The sequence below is a fragment of the Arvicanthis niloticus genome, chromosome 13 (genome assembly GCF_011762505.2).
Source record: "Arvicanthis niloticus isolate mArvNil1 chromosome 13, mArvNil1.pat.X, whole genome shotgun sequence".
Taxonomy (NCBI): Eukaryota; Metazoa; Chordata; class Mammalia; order Rodentia; family Muridae; genus Arvicanthis; species Arvicanthis niloticus.
The window spans coordinates 70,422,072-70,445,481 of record NC_047670.1 but is presented as its reverse complement, the minus strand read 5'-3'; the positions used below and the strand labels follow the sequence as shown (position 1 = coordinate 70,445,481).

The 23,410-nt window shown below is 43.0% G+C and overlaps 1 long non-coding RNA gene across 6 annotated transcripts in view; it reads right to left on the bottom strand.

Annotated features, from left to right (window-relative positions):
* Window positions 1-5,388: 5,388 nt before the first annotated feature.
* LOC143434149 (uncharacterized) overlaps window positions 5,389-23,410 on the bottom strand; it is a 30,536-nt gene continuing 12,514 nt past the window's right edge. For 4 of the 6 annotated variants that reach the window (XR_013103433.1, XR_013103434.1, XR_013103432.1 and 1 more), the window contains 6 exons: window positions 21,157-21,306; window positions 20,150-20,325; window positions 18,669-18,856; window positions 17,902-18,115; window positions 8,530-9,227; window positions 5,389-7,516 (listed from right to left, as the gene is read on the bottom strand). This is a non-coding gene — a long non-coding RNA (uncharacterized LOC143434149). Of the gene's footprint in view, window positions 7,517-8,529; window positions 9,228-17,901; window positions 18,218-18,668; window positions 18,857-20,149; window positions 20,326-21,156; window positions 21,307-23,410 lie in introns of those variants that run through there. The other 2 variants (XR_013103436.1, XR_013103431.1) reach the window with 2 other exon arrangements.

Here is a 23,410-nt window from a genome sequence, read left to right as displayed (position 1 = left end):
AGTGTTTTCACCTGTGTTCTCCTATTTGTGCTTATAAATACCCAGGATTTCCTTGTAAGGGGTGGTGTAGTAGTGGAGTAGGGTGGTAGAGTGTGTGGTGTAGTGGTGGTGGAGTAGAGTAGGAATTGTGTGTGTTGAAGACAGTAAAGGAGACTTGACTACAGATCCTCTGGGTTGTTTTCCATTCTTCGAGTTTCTCTCCCTTCTTCCCCCGTCTCTCTTTCTTGCTAGAACCCGACCTGTGGACAGAGCGGGCAGCAACAGTTTTTTTTATTTTTTATTTTTCGGGTGCCACACTGTTGCACTTTACCACGTGCACCATACAGCTGAGGTCACTAAACAGCAAAACAAGCTATGTGGGATAAACAATATACTTATCAGAGTGTGCTTCAGCTGTTATAGGCTTTTGACAACCAAGTCTTTCATCAGGGTATATGGTTCCAGATGGCTGCAAAGTTGATCTAGCCACTTTCTACTAAAGTCGGCTCCCAACACTAAGCAGGGGCCCAGGGAGCAGCCCCTATCCCAGCAGGTCCAGTGTGAAGGCCCTAATGTCCCTAATGTGTGGAAACATGGAGAATTTTGCACCTTCAACTTATTGTTTTATGCGACAAATTTCAATCCCAAATTAGGTGACTTGATCAAATTGAGCTGTCAGTGACAGCATACCTCTGTGATTGGTTTTTTGTTTTGTTTTTGTTTTTTTGATTTTGTTTTTTAATTATTACCAACAGGCATTTGGTCAAAAACTTAGATCGATTAAAAGAACTTGTGAGGGAAAGCAATGGCCTTCATCCTTATCCCACCTGGCTTCAGACTTTCGTGGATAGTTTCTCAACCCAGGACTGTGATTACCCCTCTTCTCAATTCCCTGCTCCTGAACAACCCTATCAGATCACCATTGTGAGGGGCAAGGGCTCCCTCACACATTTCACTCAGCTACCAGCCACTGTGTGCTTCCTTCTCCTCCCATCCAGCTGTGACAGCTGGGTTGGCATTTTCAGCTCTGCGACTGGTGAGTTGTTCTTTTAAATATAGATAGATGAGAGATGTTCAACTCCACCTTCTCGTTCCTATTCCACAGCCTTTTCTGTTACTTTTACCAGGTCTGAAAACAACCCCACTACTGAAAAAGTATAGTCAACAATAGGGTTGAATTAGTGTTTTTAGTTGAATTATTTGACTGCTTTTTCTATTGCTTCTACCAGCTCTGTAAACAACCCCACTGCTGAAGAAGGGTAGTTAGCAGTAGGGCTGGATTAGTATGGTGTGCTTTTCACAAAAAGCTAGGAAAACTTTACACTGGACTATGAGAAAGATAAAGTCTAGGGGTTCCTATCAGCGTTGACACAGGCACATCATAAGAGAATTTGTGCAGTACAATGGACACAATTGGTCTGAATTCTAGGAACAGAAGCCAAATATTCTGTGTGTGCCTGGCCTCTGCTGCTCCTGACCTTCTGTTTGCCAACAAAGGGTAGAAGCAAGACTACCAAATGGAAAGTTGGTGTGCCAGATTTGGGCTCCCAGTATGAGAAAACTTTTTCCAAAGATGAATGTGGGATTCCATTGAGATGCTGGGCTCTGCAACTGTCTAGGTCACCCACGTAACCACAGAAAAGTAAATGCCCTTTAAATCATTTACCTGGAAGGTTTTGGATTCTGTTAAATCAGTGCTACATCTCACTGGTAAATGGAGTGTCCTAGACCATGTATTCTCAACTAGGGTAACGTTGGTTTCCAATGAGGTGAAAATTGACTGTGAGGTGTGCACACGCGCACATACACAAACACACACACACACAGACGCGCATGCACGCACACACAAAGGCCAACTACTATATATATGATTTGTGGATCTCCAAAGGGCCAGAGCTCATAAGTAAATCTGTAGTGTATCTGTATTAGTAAATGTTCACTGTAGGTAGGAATAGTAAAAGATGTCTGAACAGGCCAAGGAAAGACCAGTCCTGGAACCCCAGTTAAAGAATGTTTTGCTAGATTCTACATAAAGACACGAGGTCCTCATATTGTTCAAAACCCCTCCTTTGACAAGTCGTCTCTGGCCCTCCTTCCCTTTTATGCCAACCAGCTATGATATGCTCTTCTGTTCCTGTGACTTGCTCTGCAATAGTGTTAAGCCTGGTGAGTAGGGACGGTGGTGGTAAGTTTGTATTTGTAGCCATCGTCAGCATTTCCAACACTGTATAGCTAGTAAGTTAGAGATCTCCAGAGACAAACAGCCTATGGGATTTACGGCTCATATAACTGTGCAGGCCAAGAAATTGCAGAACGCCGGGCAGTGGTGGCGCACGCCTTTAATCCCAGCACTTGGGAGGCAGAGGCAGGCGGATTTCTGAGTTCGAGGCCAGCCTGGTCTACAGAGTGAGTTCCAGGACAGCCAGACAGCCAGGGCTACACAGAGAAACCCTGTCTCAAAAAACCAAAAAAAAAAAAAAAAAAAAAAAAGAAAGAAAGAAAGAAATTGCAGAACATGCTGTTTGCAAAGTTTAAAACTGGGAATAAAAGTTATTCTAAGGCCAGAGGCCTAAGAACTGGGTCGGGCCAGACACAAGAACCTGGAGCTCTGGTGTGTTATGGAGAAAAGATAGGTGTTCTGGCTCTGGAAGACAAACTAAAGAGAGTCCTTTCTCTGCCTTTTGAATTTGCCCATGTGTTTGCTATAAAGGATGATGGCAATCTACATTGGTGGAGGTGATCTTTTACTGAAAAAAAAACGCTGTCTTATTCTAGAAACACCCACACAGATACCTGTGGTGGGTAGCCTGGGCCTTGTATTTTGATGCTAATTCCACTTCCCGAAGGGCTGCAGAGGAGTGAATCAGTACACAGGTGAATTCTAGTGAACCTTCTGTCCACCTTAATTTGTAAAATAAAGGCTAGAGCCAGTGATTGGGCAGTAGAAGGGGAGGTGGAGAAATAAAAGTTTGGGGGAGGAGAGAGAGAGGAGGACGGAGGAGGAAGATGATGGAGGAGCAGGAGGTGGAAGGACAATGGAGGAGAAGCACATGGCCTGGTAAACCCGAAAGTTCTAAGGGTCTCATAGCTGGGGAATAGAGTAGTGTAGTGGTGAGTCTGCCCAATCTAGGCGTGCAGCTTATATTCATAATTATTGAGTTGTGTTTTCCTTGACAGGTCTTATTTGGGTTGGAGAATTACTGCAACAGATACCATTCATATTTATAAGTATCCTGAGCCCTGTCAAGTTGAAACATAGTTGTAGGTCCACCTCTACCAACCTGTCATATATAAGCATTTTTTAAAAAATTATAGTTAATCTTCAAATAAGGCAGTAGGTCATAACTTGACCTAAAATGATAAAATTGACCTGGGTATATTCAATAACACAGTTCTTAACCTAGAAGATGAAATAAATCTTTGGCTCACATTGCTCTTTCTCCTTACTATCCCGTAATTTAATACTATGATATAAAATTAATAATACTTTAGTACCATATAAATGCATCTATGTTGCATGACAAAGGAATAAGAGAAGTAAAAGAAAAACATTTGCTTTATTTGATATGGTGTATATGTATGTCTACACATATGTCTACACACACACCAGCATGCTTGTCACAAAATAGGGAGGAAATACTCATGACTGGTACAGTCCTGACTTATGTAACTGGTCATGTGGTATAGCTGACATTTGTAGTATCTTGTTCATCTACCTCTTCAGTGTTTGCCCTCTGCCTTCTGCAAGCACCTAGACTGTTCATGGCTCTTTACCTGGTAGTGACCCAGACTTTCATAGCAGAAGGGTTTGAGTTATTCGTTGCCCTTCCTAGATTGGGTGATTGTAGTTTTCCATTGATCTGAGTCACAGAGTCTGGCAACACTCAGAGAATCTCTAAGGAGCTCCCGTGGGACATACCTTTTCTTACATCCACTGTGGGGTAGTAGTCTAGTTATCCCTAGTAGTCTGCATCAACCACCTCCTCCAGCATCTTAATTCTCTTATTCCCCAGTTGACTCTGACGGAGGAGATGCTCCAGTGGCTGGGTACCAACTTTGGACTCCAGCTGACTGGAATTATCATTGTTATCTCTTGATAGAAACATATCTCTTTCTCTTTTTGGAGCCAAGGCTTCTTGGCCACCAGAGTGTAAAGTGTTGGGGATGGGAAGCAAAGGCCTTGCCAGTAGGTCACCAAAGGTGATGGTGAATGGTGCCATCTCTTTTTTATCTCTTAAGGTTTTAGGTCAATACATTCTGGTTATGAGCAAAACAACTCCATGTATTGGATACTTTCGGCCATGGACTGGTATGTATAGCCTCTAGGGGACCATACCCCATCCTTGAAAGGTGTTGTCCCTTGCTGGGACTGTGACAGAGTCTCCAGAAGGTCCCTTGTCTATCAACCAGATGCTTTGGGACTGTGGGGAACACAAGACTAGTGGATTTCATGATCACAGCCATATTGCTATTCTTTGCATGTGATATGCATTTCTGGGTCAGACGTGACACTGTGTGGAATACTGTGACAGTAGATATTAAAGTTTCTCTATTGGAAACTTCTCTATCAGAAGCATTGCATCCAGAGAAAGCAAATCCAGATCCACAGTAGATATCAGTTGTAGCAGTGACACAATGCTACTTTTCCCACGCTTGAATTAGAATTAACATGATAGAATGCTAGGATTGGTGTATTACCCAAAAGAATGACTCAGTCAGTCAGTCTGGTGCTGGCTGACTGGGACCTCCCACTGCTTATAGTATAGTTGACTTGGTAAGTTGAAGTGTCCATGCATAAATTCCATTGCTGAGTCCATGCATAAATTCCTTTCCCGGTACTGTAGCTACTTTGTTCATGAATTCATGGGGTGACCTTGGGCTGGCTTGGTGGAGAGCATAAATGATATCTGCAGATCAGAGCATCCTACCCTCAATTAATTTAATTCCTAACTGTTAAAGTGTTGCAGAAGGTATTAGAAAAAACAGCAGCCGCTTGGCTGCCGACCTGGTCACTGTGTTCCCGCTCTAAGCTCCCGAACTAACGGAGACACCGGCTGACCCCACCAGCCTGGGGCCCACTAGACGTTGGCGTGGCTGTTGCTTCCACTGATCAGCTCCGTGGTGTTCAGCCCCCAAACCCAGAGAATATTCACCACCCCCATATGGTAGAGATATCAATTCCAGTACCCAGTAGAAATAAGAATCTTTTTTTTCTTTTTTTTTGTTTTGTTTTTTGTTGTTTGTTTGTTTGTTTGAGACAGGGTTTCTCTGTGTAGCCCTGGCTGTCCTGGAACTCACTCTGTAGACCAGGCTGGCCTCGAACTCATAAATCTGCCTGCCTCTGCCTCCCAAGTGCTGGGATTAAAGGCATGCGCCACCATTGCTCGGCAGAAATAAGACTCTTAATGCTTAAAGATTATTCAATGGCTTTATATATTAGCAAATACTCAATACACAAGATGCCCACACAATTAGAATTGTTAACCCAATTTCTTTGTCAGCAACTTCCAACATGCTCCTCTCGTGTCCAGTACCCCAGCCGAGCCACTGGGCATAGATCATGAATCAGTATAGAACCGCACATTTGGCCAGTTTTCTGCAGGTCTAGCAGAACCATCTATAAGCCCAGCCTGAGTCTTCTCCCCATCAACTGCTCATCAGGACTGTCCCATGAAGCTCCAGGTACAGGGTTAGAGTAGCAGGGGCGGAGCCTGTGGACAGTTGGGCCCCATCATAATCCCCACCTGTGCCTCAGGACCTGGTCAGACATCATCACATGCTTGTCACTTCTGATTGAGGGTGAGGCGTTGTAAACACACTCAGCTTTACTGCCTAGTGGGTCAGCTACCACTAGGCTCCTGATGTAAGAGTAGAACTCTGTAATCACATCAAGCCCTAGGTTCTTCCCCTTCAGTGGAGATAATGGTAGTTCCTTCTGCTAGCTTATTGTTGAGGGGGTCTTGATTGGATTCATTTTCTCTGCCAGATAAACAATTAAAACTTGAGCACAACAGGTAGTGATTGGGGAATTCTCAAACACAGCTAACAGAATCTGCTGGGGAAGAAAGGCTGTTGTTAGAGGCAGGGAAATACACATTGCAGGGTACATACAGAGAGAGGGACATTCTAGAAAGTAGAAGGGGAAATAGGGTCTCTCCTTGAGGACTGAAAGTTTTAAGTGCCTTTGAGGGGGAATCTTCTTTCCGCAGTTTAGGATTGGTCATTTTGAACAAAGCTAGAGAGGCTGATAGGTCTACAAATTTGGGATAAAAATGTCCTGGTCTGGCCTTGAATTTTTCAGACTGGTCCACAGGCAAGGGAACCCCACTGATGAGAGAGAAAGCCTGCCAGACCTTTGTTTTAAGTAGCTAGGCTTTTATCTCAGGTCGGAAGGGTGAGGAAGAAGCCAGCCATCTTAGAATTTTACCACCTCTATTATCTAGTCATGGCCCCTTTCGCTCTGTCTGCCTGTCAGGGAGTCTAACTCCTGGCCCCTTACTTTCAACTCACGATTGCTGGAATAGCCAATTCTCAATAGAGTGAAGTTCTAGGACCATCTACATAGAGTGAACCATCCACAATAGGCATCACTTGGGACCTTCTCAGAAATGCAAAATCCCTTACTCCACCCTGTTACTGAATCATTATTTGTATTAAAAATGTCCCAGATGAATTGAATGTGGTCACACATGCCTTCAATCCCAACTCTTGGGAGGCAGAGGTAGGTAGATCTCCAAGAGTTCTGGACCAGCCTGGGCTATGAAGAAAGTGTTGGGCTAGCCAGGGCTAAATAGTCTCAAAAGAAAAAAATCCTGATGACTTATAGGTATGTTAAAATGTAGGAAGAATAAGACGAAATGACATTTGCTGGTGACAGTACTTATCACACACTGTTGAAAGTTAATACAATCAGTGGTTTTCTCCCACACTGCACTCAGTAGCGGTTCCAGGTCTGAACCTTGTCTTGTGTATCTCTATGTCCCCAGAATCCACAGTGAGCCTGGGAGATGACAGCCACCCAGATATATGTGGCATCTGAAAGTCTGTTAGAGGATGAATGAATGAGGAGGAAAGAGACAGACAGACAAAGACAGACAGAAGATGCTTCCTTCTTTCCTCCATCTCCAAATAGAGGGCTTTAGATCATGTACAGCAACAGCCTCAAAGCCAGACAGCTGCCATCTTCAGGAGTTCAGCTCTGTCTGGTTGCAGAAGATCACAGTGGGCTTTGTTGATTGTATGTAGACTATCCCCCATAGGAGGAAGGAGATGGGAGCATACGGGACCCTCACCTGAGTATCCAGCCATTCCTGCCACCAGTTGTGTGCAATTCTGCCCCGATGGGTTACAGTTCTGGGGTCTCGAGGAAGGGCTAGACTATATAGGCTGGGGAAGATGAAGGGAAGAGGCCCTGGACAGTGTGGCCATGGGAAGCCACCACCCTCCAGAGTGACAACTTCAGTGTAGCTCCTTTGGAAGTCTTCACACTGCTGTCTGTAACTGTTCGCCATGCTCTATAAAGAATCCCTACCAACTTCTTGGTTCCCCAAGAAGAACATTGGAGGAATAAAACTTTAGTTTGTCATTGGAATCTTAAAAGGAGTGAGTAGACATCCCCATGCCCCATGCCCAAGGAGAAAGTCCTCGTAACACAAGGCTTTGCACATTCGATTGAGAAGCCTTTTTAGTGGCCTTGTGTGTGGATCGGTGTCATCTGAGGTGAAGAACACAAACCCAAGCAAAGGCCTGTTCCCTCCTTCTGCCAGTGTGTGTCTGTATGTGTTTTATAAGGAATCGCTTGTCGTACTCATTTCAACCTTATCTTGGCTTAAAAGATAAGGAAAGAACCAAAACATATGGGGTTTGTTGGCACATGGGGGCTGAGTTATGAACACTGTCACAGACACAGGAACTGAAGGGCTCAGGCAAGGAAAACAAGCAGGGTGAAAACAAAAGGCTCCAGAATATCAGCACCTTCTCCTCCCCAACACTACCATCTTCTAACCTCCCTCCTTCCTCCGTGGCTTTCCTGCAGAAAAGAGCCCCCCAGGTCTAAGAACTCACTCTCTTCCTTTGTCAGGGTGGAGGATCCAATGCAGCATTCATGTTAGCTTGGTGCAGGCCACTTTCTCTTAAAACAGGTGAACTCGTGGACAAGTGCTCCACAGTCCTCTGTCTTGAGGACGCTTATCTCCTCCTTCACAACATCCCCAAGACCGGGGTGGGGGGAGGCAAGCTTCCTTGACCTTCCATATCACTCAGTTTAGAGTCTGAACCAGATTCTCCTCCTCCTCTTTCTCCTTTCTCTTTCTCTACCTCCTCGTTCTCCTTGCTCTCCTCCCTCCTCCTCTGCCTTTTTTGACAAAGGACTTTCTTTTATTGACTAATTTACCTGAGCTGATCCCTACCCCATATCCCCATACATATTTATATTTATACAAATTCCTTTCCCTAAGCAGGCTCAGTTTCCTTTCTGAGGACATTTCCAATCTCATTTGGAGTGTAGGGAGGGACCAGGTCGGTTCTTGAGTGGATCATGGCGATACTTACCCTAATATGGTCCCGGTGATGCAGTACCAGCCTCCTTCTGAGTCAGTGCCATTAGTTTCTAGTCTGTAGAGTCTTAGAGGGGGTGGCATAGATGATGTCCTGTTTAGGGTTGAGCATTTTGCTGACACTTATTCTCAGCACCCATGAATTTTGGTATTCTGCTACCAACCATAAAGTGAAGTTTTCCTGATTAAAGTAGAATTCGTCTACAGATATAAGCATAAATATTTAGATCACAGCTGGGTGCCATGAGAATTCAGCTTAAAAAGCAAAACAAACAAAACAACAACAGTATTAAGTTCACCTCAAGGGTCTTAGACCTCTCAGCCATGAATTTGGGGCCATGTTTATGAGAAGAGGCATGGCTTTCCCCTTGTGGAATGTGCCTCACATCCAGTCAGAGAGCAGTTGGTCCCTCCCACAACAGTTTGTCACTGTTTCTCCAGTAGGTGCATCTTGCCTGACAAGTTGGAATTGCAGATATAGGTTTTAGAGCCGAGTAACATGGTTAGTGTGATTTCTTCAGTAGCATCATCCTGTATGGGACCTTCCTGTGCTGTGAAAGCTAGCCAGGAAGGAGGAAGTGTCCAAAGCTAGCCAGGAAGAAGGAAGTGTCCAGCTCAGTTTTAGCTTCATTTTTCTATATTTTGCAACCAAGGTGTACAGAATCTTCAGCAATCTGGTCTTATCAACTACTACTGGTGGGCAAACAAGAAGAATAACAACGACTTGTATTGTTTTGGGGGCCTGTGGGGTCTCCCTGACCAACTTATAAGGAATTATACCATGTCTGACACTGGGGTTTGGTAGACTTTGACTTCCCAGATGACCGTTATCCAGACATGCGAAATATCCCAATGCCTCACCCACCAACTTATCTAATTGGCTTACAAACTAGTAAGTCTCCATATGACTTCTCATACACCCTTAGATTGGGCTATCCTTCTCTGCATCTCTCTCCTCCTCCCCCATCCCTCCTCATATTCCACATTTCTGTTGTCATATTGCCTATGATATACAAATGTCCCTCCCGTAAACCAACCCTTAATCCCAGTGAGCCTTTACATTTTACTCTATAGGTGCCTCCATTTTAAACATGTAGATCTAAAGTAGGACCTACATAGGAAAGAGACCATGTGGTATTTATCTTTCTGAGCTTAGGTTACCACTCCTTGTATGATTTTTTTTTTTCTAGATTTATCCATTTATCTATAAATTTCACATTTTTCTTTATAGCTGAATAGAATTCCACTGTGCATCCGTGCCACATTTTCATTGTTGATGAGACATCTAGGCTGATCCCATTCCCTAGCTACTGTGATAGAGCATCCACAGACCTGGATGAGAAAATATCTCTGAAGTAGGGTATAGTTAGTTCTCTGGATGTAGCCCCAGAAGGGTTGTAGTTGGTTCAAATGGTAGTTCGATTTCTAGATTTTTAAAGGAAGCTTCCCTTTGATTCTCAAAGTGACTGAGTCACTGTACATTCCCACCAACAGTGAATAAGGGATCCTCTCCCCACATAGTCTTGTCAGTATTTACTATATATGATTTCTTGATGACTGGCTTGCTGCTTTGAGGATAAAAAATGGGTAGAGTGTAAAGGCAGTGTGGAAATTAGCATGGAAGTGGGGGGCATTTTAGGGTACTTGAAAGTGATGGTCATTGTGTAACCAGGTGGTAGCAAGTGATAGGGGAAAGAGTGACCATGTCCTGGGTGTCCTTTGAAGACAAGGTCCACGGAATATGTTGCCAGGTGGGACATGGACCTTTGTAAGAAAGGGATAGGAATCAAAGAGAATGCCAAGGCTTCCAGTCTGAGCAGCTAGAAGGACAGAAGTGCACCAAGTCAACTAAAAGACTATGGACAAGAGTGATTATGAGGGGAGATTACCAATTCTACTTTGAAAACAGTCTCCACAGTCACTGATTACCCTGGCTCTTATAATCCTTTTGCCCCCTCTACTACAGTAATCCCTGAACCTTGGGAGGAGAGGGTAAGAGAAAGATGCCCCATTTAGAGACCAACACTCCATAGTCACGTATTTCCTGCACCTTGAGCAGTTGTGAGTCTCTGTGCTCATCATCATGTAGTGCCAAAGGAAGTTTCTCTGATGAGGATATAGAGAGATGCTAACCTGTGGGTATAGTGAAATGTCACGAGGAATCACTTTAATACTATGTCCCAGTAGTAGAGGAATAGTAAAGTTCTCTCCCTGGGATTGATAACCTGTCTAGACACAAGGTCTTGGCCCGATAACTGTCCCAGGTATGGCATGTTCTATCTTGTGAAATAGGTCTTAAATAAAATCAGAAAGTCACTGGTTACCCCCATGGATTTAGTCACTGATTGCCACCATGGATTTCCATGCTGCAGTTGCACCAGTAGAGATATTTTGGTAGTCAAGTTATTATTGTTTGCGTTGTTCACAGTGTGTTGGGGTAAACGGTTTGTTCATCTTGTGAAGGACGTCTCTGTATGCTTCAAATGTTGATTGCTCTACCAGCAGAGTGCTGAGCACTGGCCAGATTTTGTGACTGTTACCCTTATGGCTCATTGCCTGCCTCGGTATTTTGTAAACAAATACCTTCCTCACTCACAGATTGGCTCAACAAAGGTCTGCAGAACAATATCTAGGCAGGAAAGGGAAGGTGGGACTTCCGGCCTGAGAGAGGAATTCAAAGAGAAGCAGAGGCCGGAAGATTCGTCAGTGTGACTGTGACGCGGGAGGGGGTGGGGGAGTGAAAGGGGTGCCAGCCCTGAGGGACAGAGAGGTAATAGGCCACGTGCTGGGACGTAGGCCAGGAATAGTCAAAGTTACTTTATGTGAGCTAACTGAAAGTCTGCCCAGCTGTAGTGCCCAAGCTTTTGTAAATAACAATAAGTCTCCGTGTCTTTATTCACCCAGTGGCAGGACTAACAAATCCTGCTGGAACAGCTAGATAAGATCAATGTTCACTTTCCCCCTTCAGTAGAGTACACAGCACCTCCCTGATAAAACTAAACCATAGAGATCAGGCTTCCGAGCCTATACCGGCTTGATGTCTCCATGTTCTATCAGTAACGTGAGTGAGTCAGCAATAGGGTCTCCCATCAAGTTCTAATCAAGTGGACAGTGCTCAGTAGACATCCAATAAAGGTGACAAGTAGATCCTTGGAAGAATAATGTACAGTTCGGACTGAGTGTTGTACTTCAGAATTCAGTGTGGTCAATATATAATATGTATACAAAGCCATCAAACCAAGTTCCCGTAGCATGGAAGTCACAAAGACGGAACCTAACACACTCACAGCTCAGTGCTGTGGATATGCTGAAAACTAAGCAGAGGCCATTGATAAATATCTGGAAGGACAGGAGACAGTGACACATGGAAGCCGAGTGATGAAGGTATGTCAAGGAGTGGTCACCAGTGCCACCAGTGAAGGTAGACAAGACTGTCACTGCTTACAGAACACAGTGTTGTGTGATTTCCCCCCCCCCCCCCCGGGAATTGTGAACAAACATCTACCCACTCAAGATAGGTAACCTATGACAGGTCAAAGAAATGATCCCATTGAAGTCTAATTTGGTGAGCCAGTGAGTTTACTGGAGTTACCTACAGGAATGTGAACAAGGGGTCACTTACAGAAGGATAGATGAGTCAGACACACCTGCACCCCTAAAAAGCCCATGCCAGCATGAATGACAACTCACAAGCACTGTAATCCTGGAGCTCTCTGCACAAATTGCAGGCAGATGGACAGGTTGCAATGTCTTCTCAATAGCCTTTATTGATTTATTTATACAACCTTTTATTTATACAACCTTGGGTGATGTGGTGGTTTGAACGAGAATGGCCCATATAGGCTCATATATTTGAATGTTTGGCTCTTAGGTGGTGTATCAGGAAGGAGTGGGAGGATTGGCCTTGTTGGAGGAAGTATGTCACTGGGGATGGGCTTTGAGGTGTCAAAGGCCCAAACCAGCCTTCCCTTCCCTTTCTCTCTGCTTCCTACGTGTAGATCGGGGTGTAAGCTCTCATCTACTGCTCCAGTGCCATGTCTGCCTACCTAATGTCACGCCTCCTGTCATGACGATCATGAAGGAACCCTTTAAAAGTGTAAGCACGCCCCGAATTATATGCTTTTCTTTTATAAGCTGCCTTGGTTATGGTATCTCTTCACAGCCAGGGAGCTAAGGAGGAACAAGCTTTGTAAATCTGTTAAGTTTCAGAGACATCCAGAGATTTGTGAGTTGTTTACTTCCTGAATCTGGTGAGCCTCCTTTCTCCCTCAAAAAAGGAATGTTTCAATTTGGAGGAAACCGCTGCATAACACTTAGGAACATGAAAGCTTCTATTTTTCTCGATAAGAGCAGCTGTGATTGGTGGTGTGTGACAGAGCACACTCAGGAAGGATTGGTGTGGGAGGAGCTAGAGAGGCTGCTCAGCAGGTGAAGTCAGTCACTTCCAAGGCTAAGGATCTGAGTTTTATTTCTGGCACCTACATGATGGAAGGAGAGAACTGATACTTGAAGGTTGCCCTCTGTCCTTCTGTATACAAACCAGGGCATGCTCCCACACGCATTAAAAAAAAAGAATGATATATATATATATATATATATATATATATATATGTAATATATATATGTACTATATATATGTAATATATATATGTAATATATATATGTAATATATATGTATATATGTAATATATATGTATATATATGTATATATATACATATATATGTAACATATATATGATATATATGTATACATATGATATATATACATATATGTATACATATGATATATATACACATATATATGTATATATGTAATATATATATATGTATATATATATACATATATATGTAACATATATATATGTAATGATATATATATGTATATATATATATCATTATATATATGTTATATATATATGTAATATATATGTAATATATATATGATATATATATATATATATATGTATATATATATATATATATATAAAATTTGGTTTTTCGAAACAGGGTTTCTCTGTGTAGTCCTGGCTGTCCTGGAACTCACTCTGTAGACCAGGCTGGTCTCGAACTCAGAAATCCTCCTGCCTCTGCCTCCCAAGTGCTGGGATTAAAGGCGTGTGCCACCACTGCCCGGCTGTAATATATTTTTTAATGAATGGGGGGAATCACATTGTAGAGAGTGATACTAACAATGCTTTTCCATATCTGTATCATAGGGTCTTGCTAATATTTTATCCAGACTACTGGAGTAGGTACTCTTCATCTGTAGTCTTAATTACTTTGTTTAGTGTGTGGGGCTGAGGGGGTGCGTGTGTGCCTCAGCACAAATGTGGAGGTCAGAAGACATTTTATGGAAATTTGGTCTCTACTTCCCCTGTGGATCTCAGAGACTGAACTCAGGCTATCAGCCTGAGCGGCAAGCCCCTTTGTCCACAGAGCAGTTTCTCTGGCCTCGCCTCAAGTCTTGATAAAATCTTTAGCATAGAACTCAGGGACTTCACAACTTGGCTTTGATAAACACACAGCCTTAGAGCCTAAGAATCAACGTATCCTTCACCCCACTTACAAATCACTGGGCTGAGAGTTCTCATAAGCACCTATAGCACCATATGTCTTTCCTATGTTTCTCCAGAAAAAAAAAAAAAAGTCCAATCTGGGCCTTTCAGTTCTGGTCACTGCTAAGTTGTAACTCAAGGGCAACTCCTGTGGTAAGTCCTTCTTTCTCTTTGTTCCTTGGTCAAATTGTTTGATATTTTAGCAGTTGCCATCTCATCATGTCGTAAATTGAACACAACATGACTATGGCTTAAGAGTCCTAAGGTCTGAGGGGTAGATCATCAAGCAGGTGTTCATGGAACGATTACTGTTGCACTGTGGGTAATCCTTTGTCTCTTTTAAAATAGCACCGTGAGGTAGTTAGTGGACTTACTCTCCATCCTACCTGTGAATGAGTGTGTCTCAGCAAGCCAAGAGACCTGGTAACAGATCTACTAACAAGTAATCTGCATTCAAGACTCACACCTAGCTCTGCCTGATTTCAAAGCCCATGCTTAAATTAAGTACCTACACATCTGCCTCTGAAATCGGTGCTAATATTTATGTGTTTCTGCAGTGCTGATGCTCACGTGTGAAGAATTTAGGAGTTGAAACCAGCACTGCATGCAGTTGCTCTAGAGATTTCTCTGTAACGAGGCAATCGCATTATTTAGTCTGTAACCAATAGCCACACATGGCCACCGGACATTTGGAATTTGGCTGGTGCCACTAAAAAACAAATAATTTTATTTTATTTTATTTTATTTTTTTTTTTTTAGCAAGTTTACATCTGAATGGCCATGTTGGCCTAATGGCTTCTATAACAGGCACTGTAGATCTAAGAATGAATTATTTCTCCACTGATAGGAGAAAGTATCTGAAAAAATCATGGAGGTTCTGTGTGTGTGCGCGCACGCATGTGTGTGCCTTTTAAATGTCATTACTTTAAGAGTATCCACGAGGAGCTGGGGAGATGGGTCAGTCATTAAAAGTACTGGCTGCTGATATAGAAGGCCTGGGTTCGTTTCTCAGTATCCACATGGCCCCTCACAACTATCTCTAACTCCAGGTCCAGGGGATCTGATACTCTCTTATGGCTTCTGTGAGCACCAGGCACATAAATGATGTGCATTTACACATGCAGACAGACATTCACACACATAAATAAAATAAATAACTTAAAAATTTAAAAACCACCGATTAATAGTAGCACCTGCAAAACCCTGATTCAAGTATCTGACACACAACACCTTGGGAAACCCCATGATCCCAAAATACCATAGTTTACAGGTGATAAAGAAAGCTTATTTAAGCTTCAGATGGATTATTATTTTATATACTGCTAAGAAAAGATACCATCAGTTACAATCATAGGGCATGATCACAAACATCCCAGTTCCAGATATTTTTAAATCTTGGGTAAAATTAATCTTGATACAGTGAAAATAGAACCTTAGTCATTTTTATGATTTTCAGAATGATCTTTAAACACCCATTTTTTTTTTTTTTTTTTTCCTTTTAGTGACTCGTGTGATTTAGGTCATGGTTAGAGAGTTAACACTGGTCATTATCACTTACCAGGTCAGCTTAATTTTTTTAAGGTAAATTTATCTGCAGTAAGAATCAGAATAACCCACATCTTTAATAAGTTGTCTCCAGGATGATTAAGATTTGACACATTATAATAATATTACAAGTGAGGTGTTTATTTTTAATTTATTTTTTTGCAACAGTTTTTTTTTTTAATTTATCTTTGTAAGATTTCTTTCCTTGTGTGGATTGCACCGACTAAGATGCATGTACTAAGGGGTATGTGAGGCTCATGCAGAATCAACTGACTTCAAAACTAACTGATTATGCATAATTTTTCTTTTTGTGGTACCAGGGATTGCACTAAGGGCCTTGTACATGCTAGGCAAGCTCTATCACTGAGCTTCTCTCTCTCTCTCTCTCTCTCTCTCTCTCTCTCTCTTTCTCTCTCTCTCTCTCTCTTTCTCTCTCTCTCTTTATACCATCTTGCTAAGTTCCCCAGGCTGGCCTTGAACTTGTGATCTTCCTACTTCAACCCCTTAAATGCTGAATTACAAACATGCACCACCACATCCAACTTGATACTCCATTCTATATTTGTGTGACAAGAGTGGGGGAGTGGAGACTGGAAGACACTTGGTAGCACCTTCAACCTTCATCTTTGAGCTGTAAGCCATTTGCACAGGCTCTTACATACATCTAACCTTGCTCCAGCCTGCGCCAAGCTCTGCAGTTCCTTCAGCTTCACAGATATCTAAAGAAAACTGGGCACTAATCTGTCTTTTATCAGTAGGATATCTCCAGCTTTGGGGTGACGTAAGTCTGTATGGCATGTCTTTTAATATTTAGGGCATTAAGCCCTGATCCATCTGTGTGGGGCCTCTATTGTGTCACTTCAGATGCTAAAAAAAGTCCCATCTTTTATTCAGCTGCAACAAATTAATAAGTGATTTTGATCCTGAAATAAAATCATTTTGATCCTGAAATCCCCTCCACATGCTCCAGTGCTTGGACTTCAGTAAAATGTGTATGAGACTTAAAAAAACAAAACAAAACAAAACCTGAGCTTTTGAATTCAGATGACCCGTGGCACATATATTCTGGTGGCATTTTAAAACTTCTGGCTAATAAAAAATCTTCCATCTAATAGATGGTTATATTTCAAAACAGCAAAGTATTGCTTGGACGTATTGCTTAAGTCCAAGATACAAATAATAATATTAGAATCACCGACTATGAGTCATGAGGCATTGAAAACAGAGCTGACAACACGCCACAGTGGGGAGAGTCCAGAATTCTTACCTACCAAGGCAAAGAGCCAGCCACTCGGCTCCAAGGTGTGCGTGACATAGAAACAGAACCCAGGGAATCTACAAACCGCTCCAGATACACACAGTGCTTGTTTCTTTAAAAAAACCCAAAAGAAGAAGAAGTTCAATGCTAATAGTATCTGACACCATGTTCTCCATGATTGGCCCACACTTGCCTAGCAACCTTGAGAGTCTCACTGGTGCTCCTCCCCTGCTAGCAGCAGGCTGGCAGCCTTCTCCCTCATTGAGGAAACAGAGACCAGAGAAGGCTAAGTAGTCCCCCATTTTATCCCACCATGAACAGCCGTGCAGTCAACATCACTTTTGAGAACATCTGAAACAAAGGCCATTTTGAAGCCTTCTCTCCTGGCATCTTTCTGTTTTCTTTTGTAAAGCAGTATGACACTATCTTGCCTCGCCTAGCATCCTAAGTGCTAATTGCACCCCTTGGGTACACCCTGGCTCCTGTGTTAAACACACCTAGAGTTGTTTTCCTATTACCACAAAAACTATTTGCCACGAAAGAGTACCTGCAGAAGCACCGAGGAACGCTGTAATAAACCTCCATTGTATAAAGGGCTAAGAAGTAAAGAATCCTGGAGAAGGCTCCCTGCCCAGAAAGAGATGCTGTAGATTTCCCCATTGAGTGGGTTTAAGTGAGGGGAAGAAATTAATATTACGCAAAAAAAGCAGATTGCCTCTGTGTATGTGGTGTTGGTGGTGGGGGCGCTGTCTGTGTGAGGGGTGACTGTGGGCTGTTATCTTTTGACTAGAATTTCTATTGGGCTGATGTCTGGTTCTCCTTCGGCATGTGTTACACTGCTAAGGTAAGATATTCAGAGTAAGATATTCAGGAGTATGGGAAAAAAAAAAAAAAAAAAAAAAAACTGTTCACCAGCTGTGCAGGCCTGAACTAAAGTTTAGTCTCGGGCAACTTGGCCCTTTCCCCTAGGGGTCTTTGGTATGTGGCTTTGGGGGCCCCTGAGGCTTACTCCATCTTGGGTTCCTCAGATGTCCTTGCAGGCTTCTAGGTAGATGTTGTCATTCTGCTGAGCCTCACAGTGGGTCAGTGTGATCCTTCTGCAGCGTCTGCACTGTTTTTGGGCTTCCAGAAAGGTTCCTGGTCTGTCCAGGCTGCTCCTGCTTAGACATCTTGAGTGAGTGTTTCTTCTGTGCTGTGACCTGCCAGGTTTGGGTCCCCATACCCTGGTTAAGGGTGGCAAGGGAGGAAGGAAGAAAAGACAGTTACAGAGGCACACATACAATGCACAGTGTGACTGGGATCAGGTGAGGTTCTGCTACTCCTCCCTGCAGCCCAGAATCTCAGTGTGTTTATTAGGTACAACACAGGGGAGGGGGTTAATTAGTCTCAGTAGGAGGTCTCTGTAGGCTGGCAGTCTCAAACTGTAAACATCCAGGAGAAGAAAGACACAGTTGCTAGTCTCAGCACACAAATGATCAGGGAAGTTCACAGACACTCATACTGGGCTCTCTGGGGCAGCTTTGCTGGGCCATACTGGTAGCAGTTTTTGCCAATTTCCTGTAGGTCAGAGATCTTGGAGTCTTCCAGGTGGACACATCTGTGCCCTCTACAGCACTCCCTCAAGCCCCCTCCCAGCCTGTCTGTAAATCACCTCTCTCTTGCCCTGGCCTTACTCAGAACTTAAGCATGTATCACTCAAATTGCAAAGCATTTGAAATCCAAAAGCCTTGACTTTTGACTGAATTACTCAACCCCAAGGGGATACATGCTGCTCACCAAATGTGGAAGAAATAGCCAGAAGGGTTTTCTTGAAAATGACGAGGATCTGAAATAGGGGAACTCATAGTAAAAAACCAAGAATATTACTTCATCACAGGTTTCTTCCAAAAAATTATATCCCCTTTCTCCTTATACAGAGGTGCGCTTATTGAAGCAAAATCAGCACCCTGCAGTCGTGGTGCATCCTGCAAGCAAAAGGAAGCACTTTCAATGGCTCAGTAGGTACATTTCTTGCCGTCTACTCAGTCCATTTATAGAAAGTTCCTTTTTTCTCCAAGTATATCACCAACCCCCTCTTGGTTCAAATTCCTACCTGAGTCATATTCTCAAGAGTGCAAAGAATTTTCTACGAGGTAGGATCCCATTATCCCCATGTCTCTAATTTCCGTCAGACAGTATTCCACGAAAGCAACACTCCTTGTCTGCCGAGTCTCAGAGCATTTCAAGAGCATTGAGCATAGCTCTGTGCCTTAACTTCTTTCCACACTGGGCTCTGACAAACACAAGCCATGCCTCTGAGCCACTATCTCAGGAATACAACTGTCTCAGGTCCTCACCACCTGCCAATGCAGTGCCTTCCTGCCCCCAAGCCTTGTTGCAGATCATTATTCTTTTTTAGGTAGGACAAGTGTTACCTGACATTCAAAACCAGGTGGAGAACAGGCAGGCTAAGGCCATAACTCACATCTTGATAGAACTACATGCATCACGGAGTTAGCACAGCTCAACTTAATATTTTTCAACTTTAATATGGTGCAAAAGCAATGTGCCTTCGGTTAAAACTGCACTTCTAACTTTGACTTTTGACCTTTACTGCCGCCAGTGGCATACTGTACAATACCCTCTCAAGATACCAGGCTATGGCAGCCTACCATAACTCCCAGACAGATTCCTGATCATGAGTTGTGATGTCAGCTCAGCCCGTTTCTGTTTCTTCCAGGCAGCTTGCCTGGACTCAAGAATCTTCTTTGCAGCTTTGCTTGTCTGAGGACTCTCAGTTTTTACTGTTCACTCTGGGAGGGAGGGGCCTAGTGAATGTCGTCAGTTTCAGGGATTTCCTGAAGCTGTTATGTGTTGTTTACCTTCCTGCTTAAGGAGGAAGAAACTGTTACACTACACCAGTCAGAGCAGGTCTCCCTACTTGCACTTTGGGCAAGACAAGAGATCAAGCTTGGGCCCTCTTGTCCTTTTCTGGGGAGTACTCGGTCTTATCTAAGAAAAAGTACTTAAACTGTGACAATAATAAAAATTAAGAGGTAGTTTATCAGAAATTATTATATCACTGAATATATGTAATATAGTTCCATATTTATTCCTGGTAGTGAGTATCCAGAAGTCATAATATTATTGCCATTCTACAGGTCAGATAACTAAAGCTCAAAGAAATTAAATAATTTGTCAAAAAAAAAAAATCCACAAACAGGACACGTCAACCCCCAAACTCTGCTCCACATAACTCATAATCCCTAGTGCCTTACTTTGTTATTAACCACAACAACTGGCATTTCATAGACACAACTTAGTGTCTAGTAATAGCTACGGTGTCCAAGGGCAAGGGCCTCAGCAAGGCCTGGAGCTTTTTCTCCATTCTCGCCAGAGTCTGGGGTTCACAGGGTCACTTCCTTCTCTTGGTGAACAGCACTCAGAATTGGGGCTGTGGAGAATAAAAGAAAGAGAAATTCAGAATCAATTTAGAAGACAGATAGAAGAATCCATTAAGAGTGGAATGCTGGCTTTTACTGCTGGTAGACTTGCATTAGCATGGCTGTACTGTGTGATCAAATGGTCTGGTTTCATGCCCTGTCCCACCTTCTACATCCTACTCCTGACTACACATGCTGATGCTCCAGCCTGAGAGACGTTTGGCACTATAGACTACAAGCCGATGGAATTATACAGGGCTTCTGATTCAAGACAAAAAAGGAAGAAGAAATAACCCTTGAATGCTTCTTCATCGATCGCAGATACTCATTAACTTTATGATTTGGTCATATCCTAACACGCCCATCAAGACCTGATGACATCATAGGTAGAATATGCGTTCTGTATACCTACCTAACATAATCACAGCTTAGCTTCACCTGCGTTAAACAAGCCCAGAGCATTTGGAAGATGGACACGGAAAGGTGGGATCAGGTGGTCTTGAGCTCTTGGCTGGAAAACCCCAGATATTCAGTACGTTTATTATATAGAATTGAACAGGGAGGCAAGGTTATTGCACAATGATAAACAAGGAGGCAAGGTTTATAGAATACAGCTGGATCAGGGAAACAGTTTTAGCTAATTCTGGTTGGTGTCATCCCAACCAGATGGAAGGGAAGCGGTCTTTCGGCCATAAATATCCAGGGGCAGAAAGCTATGGTGGGCATTTTCTACACACACTATCGATCATCAAACTCGATCCTGAGGAAGGCTTCCTATCCTTCTGGGTTGAGTCCTTGATATGATCATACCTATATTAATAACTCATATTAGGGAAACCTACACATTCAGGGCTTCTTCTGTTCCTCACACATAACTATATCAATTCAAAAAGCATTTGATGTAACTTCAAAAGTCTCCATAGTCCTTCGCGATGTCAACACTGTTTAAAAGTCCCAAGTCTTTTCTGAGACTCAAGGCCAACTGTGACTTCCTGTAAAATAAATAAATAAATAAATAAATAAATAAATAAACAAACCCTCCAAATTGTATGTTTTTAATATGTAATTGTCCAGAATATTCATTACCATCCATAAGAGAGAAATGGGGCCATAGAGGGAAATAGTGGATCAAAACCTAGTAGGGCAAACTCTGAATCCCGTGCTCCATACCTAGAGTGAAAGGGCTTAGATGGCTCTGCCCCTCCAGCTTTTCTGCCTACATCATACACTTATCTCTTCTGGAGTTTGCTCCATTCCCCATTCTCCTTGGTAAGAGTTCTCCTTGGCAGATACCTCTTGGCCTCTCCAACATTTTGAGGTCTTCACTGAATTACAAGCCCCAGTTTTACAGCTTTACACAATGGCCTTTCAGGGACTCCTGCTGTTTCAGGGTCTTTATGCTGGACTCACCTGATACCTGTGGCCTGGCCTCAGTGGTTCTTTCAAACAATGGAGGAAGAGTCCGGGCTTCCTCGCTCCTGTATCCTTTCGGCTCTAAAGCCAGCCCCACATGGATGACACTGCTGAGTTAGCTAAGGATGGCCTCTGCCCTCCTGGACCACATTAGCAGAAGCCTGTGAGCTGTTTTATGTTATGTTCCCCTTTACACGTTAGAAGCTTAGCTGGGTGGGATCTTGCCCTGCAGTCACCCTTCCCTTTATTCCTGTACCAAGCAAGATGCCTCTCCTTAATGAAGTTAATCTCCTTATCTCTCACTAGCCTTCACTGTCGCTTTTTTTTTTCCATTATAAATCTGCATATGGGTCATTAATAATAACCATGCTACAGATTCAATATTATGCTACCTTGAAATTGCCTCTACCAAGGAATTAGTCTACTGCTAGACTAATTTAATTTAATTTAATTAATTTAGCCTATGGCAACTTCTTTTAAAAAAAATAATTTATTTTATGTGCATCCATGTTTTGCCTGCACACATGCTTGTGTGAGGTTGTTGGGTTCCTAGAATTGGAGTTACAGACAGTTGTGAGTTGCCATGTGGGTGCTGGGAATTGAATCTGGATCCTCTGGAAGAGCATTGGGTGCTCTTAACTGGTGAGCCATCTCTCCAGCCCCATTTCTGGTAAGTTCTTAGGACAAGGGCAGAAGGTAGCCAGATTCATTGCCAAAACAGAGGAATGGTGTCTAGCCCAGTTGTTAATACTGTTCCCCTCAGGAACCTTTTGAGTTGGGCCACCACAGCCTTCATCGCTCTTTAATTACTGCCTTTTAAGCTCCTATTAGGATGGCCCTTTAAGTTTTGGTTACAGCACTTTTTAGTTCAAAGTCCCAAAGTCTTCTACATTCCTCCAAAAATCAACATGGTCTGGTTCGTCCCAGCAGCAGCCCACTCTCTGGTACCAACTTCTGCATTGCTTCACTTTCATGTTGCTGTGAATTAAATACCATGACCAAAGACCACTTAAGGAAGGGAGGGGTTGTTTTGGCTTATGGTCTCAGAGATGTGAGAGTCCTTTGTGGTGAGTTGGAGGCACAGGAAGAAATGACAGGCAAGGCAGGAAGAACAGGAAGTCAAGAGCTCATGTTCTGAACTGAAAGCAGGAAGTTCAGGGAATGACCCAGAAGTTGAGGGAGTATTTAAACTCACAAAGCCCGCCTCTAGTGACACACTTCCTCCAGCAAGACTGTACCTCTTAAGCCTTCACTGAAGCTCCACCAACTGGGACCAAGGGCACAGACGTCTGTACCTACGAGGGGACACTGACATTCAAACAATCCACAAGCTGCCACTCGAGTACTAGACATTGTTGATGAGAGCATTGCAAACATTCAGAACACTCAGCATCTTATGTTATGCAGGTAACAGGGGCTGTAATTCTCATACGAGCAGATCTCAACTGGAGGTTTTTTTTTTTCCTGATTGTTTAATTAGCTTCTTTCTCAGATCTGTGGAGAATCCACTTGTGTCTTTAGAAATATACATTTTTGCAATATTTTACTTTTACAGGAGTTACATTTACTAACTTGCAGTGGAAGTTTATGGATGTCTTTGTAAAGCTTCTAGCACCTTGCTATCAGAACTAACGGCCTAAAAGTGAGAGCAAAATAATATGTTTGGTTATTTTAGAACAAGTC